This window comes from Cygnus olor, chromosome 3 (genome assembly GCF_009769625.2).
Source record: "Cygnus olor isolate bCygOlo1 chromosome 3, bCygOlo1.pri.v2, whole genome shotgun sequence".
Lineage (NCBI taxonomy): Eukaryota > Metazoa > Chordata > Aves > Anseriformes > Anatidae > Cygnus > Cygnus olor.
The window spans coordinates 86324798-86330010 of NC_049171.1; the positions used below are offsets into that span (position 1 = coordinate 86324798).

The 5213-nt window shown below is 38.9% G+C and overlaps 1 long non-coding RNA gene across 2 annotated transcripts; it reads left to right on the top strand.

Moving 5' to 3' along the window:
* The first annotated feature begins 491 nt into the window (after positions 1-491).
* LOC121068540 lies at positions 492-4866 on the top strand. 2 transcript variants are annotated; one of them, XR_005818942.1, is made up of 3 exons: positions 492-658; positions 817-966; positions 2847-4866. It is a non-coding gene; the product is annotated as an uncharacterized LOC121068540 (long non-coding RNA). The 2 variants fall into 2 exon arrangements; XR_005818943.1 differs by having other exon boundaries at positions 492-641.
* The last annotated feature ends 347 nt before the right edge of the window (positions 4867-5213 follow it).

Below are 5213 nucleotides of genomic sequence, written 5' to 3' on the forward strand. Positions count from 1 at the left end.
CTCCATTACACCAGATAAGCTACTGTTTTTTCCACCAGAACTGAATGCATCAGTAAAGCATGGATTTAAGCAGATCCTAGCCCTATTTACACCATTGCTATGTAAGCCTGGGCACAAAGGGACAGTGAGACAGAGACAGCATTGAATAGTTTCGTGTTTTAGTTCACTGTTTTACCTTAATTAGAAATAAAAGACTTGCATTTTAAGGCTGTTTGCTCATTGTAAAAGTCATGAAAAGGACTGATAGAAACAATTTCCAAATATTTTCTGTTAGGAAAGTAAAGGCTTTGCAAGTCAATATATCTCCAGGGAAGGATCAATTTTTATGGAGTTTTCCCATCATGATAATCTAAATTAAATATTTCATTTTATGTTGACATTAATTTCTGCACCCAGCTAGGCTAGCACTGTGCTTGATAGGACTTACAGTCAAAAAATACTATTCCTTACTGCCCCCAGTGAGCCTTGCTTTTTGTTTAGACTGCCTCTCCCTGATGCACCCGAGTTTTCCATTGATGATGAAATGCTCTGATGAATCCCTGGAGTTACAGCTGAACTCAGAAGAAGGAATAGCAGAAAAAGGAAACACAGAACCACACTGCAAAGAGCAATTGCAGAAACCCAGGCACACCACTACCAAGGTCATGCTAAGCTAAATGTACTGATACTGCCAGTTCCCTTTGATTTTTAAGTCAATTAATTCTGCAAAAGCTCTTAGTTGTTTTTGCTGTTGTTGTGTTTGGTAGGTTGTTTTTGTTTGATTGTTTTTGTTTGTTTGTTTGTTTGTTTAATTTCTTGCTCTTGTTTTACGTTTAGGCACACTCACATTTTTCTTAGATGTGTCTGTCTGCTACAGTAAGAGCAGAATGAACAAAAGACTGAGATGATCTTTACATGGGATGGCACGAAGAGCAGGGAGCCCTGCATGGCAAAGCCCTGAGCAAGCACAGAGAAGGAAGAGTACAGGTGAAAATACTGAAACTTGGCTTGGTTTCAGTGGAAGTTTGATTGTGTGTTTGCCTTTCAAATTGTGTCTAGCATTGGAGGGACTTTTGTCAAATCAGCCTGCCTACACTGTTGTCCTGCCTGATGTTGCAGCCTTGAGAGGGGGCTCTAAATCTTCTCGCATTGCTGTTGTGATACTGTCACAGGCAGATTTCCCATCAGGTTGGAGACAGCTGCTGAAATCCTTTTTCACCCAATCCTTGGGGGACCCTCTGCAAGAATGCATGATGAAGGAAGGAGGCCTTTGGTGGAATGGCTGCATCCCTTTCGGGAACCATACAGCCGACCCTTCCTGGCAGAAGTCATGTGACAGGCCATGTCCAAGAAGGTGCAGTCCTGCTGGCATATCATGACTGGTATCTCCTTGGGTCTGCACCATCCAGAGGAGCCAGTTCTTGCTTGGAGGCTGCCAGGGTGAAGCAGAGGCTCTCAGAGATTCTTGGATTTCTATCTAGATTACTAGGAAAATATTTGTTGGGAAGGGTGAGAGGGGCTTTTTTTCTGTGCCGTAGTATAATCTCTCTGCCATATGTAATCTCTCTGCCATTAATCTCTCTGCCTCTCTGCCATAATCAGGAATAATTCATAATTCATGCTATCTTCCGTCATATATTTCTCTAATATACTGCTTATTTAAACTCTAGTTTTATGATGTGATTTTCCTCATTTGTAGCTATAAAATGTCATAAAGCCGTGTAACAAAGTGGAGAGCCAGGTCTTATCAAATCAAAACTAGCAAAGGCTTCTTTTTGACAGATAGTTTGAGAACTGATAAAATAATAATGCAAGTTCTTTCTTTTTTGACAGACAAGATTTACCAGTACACCGTGGATATGTCGAACCTCTCCAGCCACACAAAACAGCTGTAAACATGGTTTAACCAGACTGTAAAATCAAGTTTACAGCTGCTTTGCATCACCACAATGGCTCAAAGCAGGCAACACATACCAGCAAACGTGGGCCTAATTGTACACTAATGAACGATGAAGTACTTTAGCATGCAGTATTCATTTTGGCAGAATGAAAAAGAAATCTTTATATAGAGCAGATATGTTAGAATTTAGCTTGGATTTGCTTAAGAGGAAAAAAAAAATCATCCTCTTTTATTCTGAATGGATTATAATTAAGAAAAGCATCAGAGACAAATTTTTCAAGTTTAGAAATTTTAAAGAGCTTTAGGAATACATCCACTCTTTCCAAATATATTACCACCTGCTCGGGCTAGAGTTACAACAAGTGGAACTCTTAGTTTAATTATAAAACAACGGTCCAAAAAATCTGCTTATGTAAGCGTGTGTTTCCATTAGGGAAGAAAAATCATTACAGAAAACAAGCTAAAAAGTTAATGTTGCAAGTCTCATTGTCTCTGTATAACTTCATTAATGCTGGGTAACTACTCTATGCTTAGCAAGGTGTTCCTTGTAGAAATCTGTTAAAACAGTTGAAATCAAGTGCAACCTAGATGTGTGCTTAGCTTGTAGTTATCTTAAAGAAGAAATGTTCATAGTACTTTTCAGTGGTTTTAAGACATAGCTTTTCTTCTGTAAATAACATTAATGGCCTGATGGCAGTCCCCCTGCTGGGAATACAGTGGTCTTGGTTTCTGTGATTTTGACAAACTCAGAAGCAAAAATACATGTTATTTGTCTAATTCTTAAGAAATCAAGTTGATCAAAATCTATGGTGTTGGCCAAATTAATTTATTGGAACTCAGAAAACAGAATGAACTAGGTGACTGGTTCTTGTTCATTTTTTCAATGAATTGTGCTCAAATTGCAAGGAAAACTTGGGACAGAACCGCTCATTATCAGAGAACTAAATTTTCCTCCTCTTCCTCCCAGGCATTGTGCCAACAGCAGTGCAGGATATGAGGGAGATTTGGGCCCTACACGGTGAAGATTCATGTATCACTCATCACTCCATGTGCCTCCTGGAGCCCAGAGAGACCTGGCCTTTCAACTTGACTTGCTTTTGCGGCTCTGCATTCCAAAACTGATCACAAAGCCTTGTGGTAGATTTCAGTCCTGCAGAATTGAGCCTATTACACCTGGGCTACCCAGAGACTGACTCCAGGTACATTTATGTCACCATTGGCCAGCAGAGGCAAGTGCCTCACCCAACAACCACATAGCTGCCAAAGGCCCTGTGAGCTGTGCATGAGCTCTTATCCCTCATCTCAGCAGGCTTGTTATTATCTCAGGCTGAGGGCTGTGCTAAACGCAGATGCACGGATTCCTCTTCACCACTGAGGAGCATCCAGCTGGCCCACCACCAGGGAGCTGGTGCTTGCCTGGAAAACACAATGCAGAATATCAGCAAAACATTACATTGGTTTTGAAAACTCATTCCAAGTGGGATAAAAAATGCCAGTTTAAAGATAAAGCCAGGAAAGTCTGGTCTCCAGCCCGTAAGATATTTAACCTTTCTTCATTCTTGAGCATTAAGCATCCCACACACTTTCAGTGATAATAATAACAGCATCAGCAATAATAATAATAGGAAAGCAAGATCTGAAACAAAAGCAGAGCTGAATGCAAAATGCTTAGGAGGTGTTAAGTTTCATGCTGAAAATTATGCACCTAAAAGGTACAATTTAGGAAATCATACTTAACCAGCAGGAATAAAAAAAGATGAACTCTTCATGAAAAGTAAGGATAGAGCAATTCTGAAAAGTCTTTTGTCACTGAAACTACAAAGGTGAATGATGAATCAGCTTGTGGCATGGCATTAGAATGAAACATATCTTCCCTGTAAAAATGGTTTTTATTCAAGTCAAAAATACAATCATTGCGTTACATTTCATGGGGATCTCAGTTCTAAGGAAAAAAATATATATATATATTTAAATTTTAAAAATATATATATATTTTTCTTTTTCCTTGAAAAAAAAAAACTTTTAACGGAAGTAACTTCTTCAAATAAGCAAAAGGCTTGTGGACACTTCCACAAAAGATAATGCTCATATAATTTATGAACATGAATATTATAGCAATAAAAAAAGGAAGTGGTTCAAAAGATGGACATTAGCACCGCCTCCCCTTTTCACACAACTCAAAGCATGCTTTATTGTATTGAAACTAGTCAAGTAGCAATAGAAAGATACTGATAACAAATATAAGCAATTCTCTGACTATAATCCCACATCGTGCAGAGGAAATCATCTTTCATCAGTCAGGAAGTTTGCAAAGCTGTATCCCTGTTGCTGCAGGAACTTCACAGACGAGATTCTCAGCTGGCATAAAAGTTTGTCACTGCCTCCATCTCAAAGGAACTACCCCAGTTTACATCCAGAGAAGCTCTGAGCCCTTATTTATTGTGACTATTTGTCTCTTTTAGTACTTCCATTACTGTCTGCATGAAGCACCAGATTAGCCAGGCATCTCTATCTGGCAGGATAAATACACTTGTAGCTGATGTATCTGTGAGGAAGGGCAGATGTTTTTCTGGAGACCTGCTCCCAGAGACTGTATTAGTTTATGGAGAAGTCTGCTGGTCCTAATTTAGGGGACAGTTAACTTTTGGGTCAGCCTTCAGGTGTTTAGTAGCAGGAGCAGCAAACAAGGAACCAGGTGAGGCTCCACTGATAGAAGTGCTTGTCATCAGCCAAATGGGGGCTAATTGCAAGCAAACTGGACAGCCCTCAAGCAACACCTGAAATATGCTAGAACCAACATCAAAAGAAAATCCTATCAGATCCCTAACTGATACCAAGCAGACAAAAAGAAAAACAACAACAAAAAAAATCACATGGAATTAATTCAAAGTCCTGATAGGAAATTTGTAATTAGCAGAGACAAATATATAGTTGTGTGAGAGCCAAAGGTTAGAAGAGGCAGGTTACTGATCCTTCCCCTGCTAAAGTGGCTTAGTTAGTGACACAGTTAAATGTAGTTTTTTTTCACACCAATGATACATCTGAATTTCAACTTAATATTACGTCTTGAAATTGCGTGTTACCATATGGGGGCAAAAATGACAAATATACTATTTTCTTACATAAAGAGAAACATTTATTCCCCTATTTTCTTATAATCACTCATGCTCAAACATCATCTTTTGTTAGACTATTACATATTAAGAAGCTACATGAAGGTTTTGGTTTTTTGTTGCTGTTTTGTGTGTGTGTGTGTGTTGTTTTTGGGGTGTGTCTGTGCGTGTTTTTAATTTGGGATAAAAAAAAAGTTTCAATTTTCTGTCTAATTATTTGG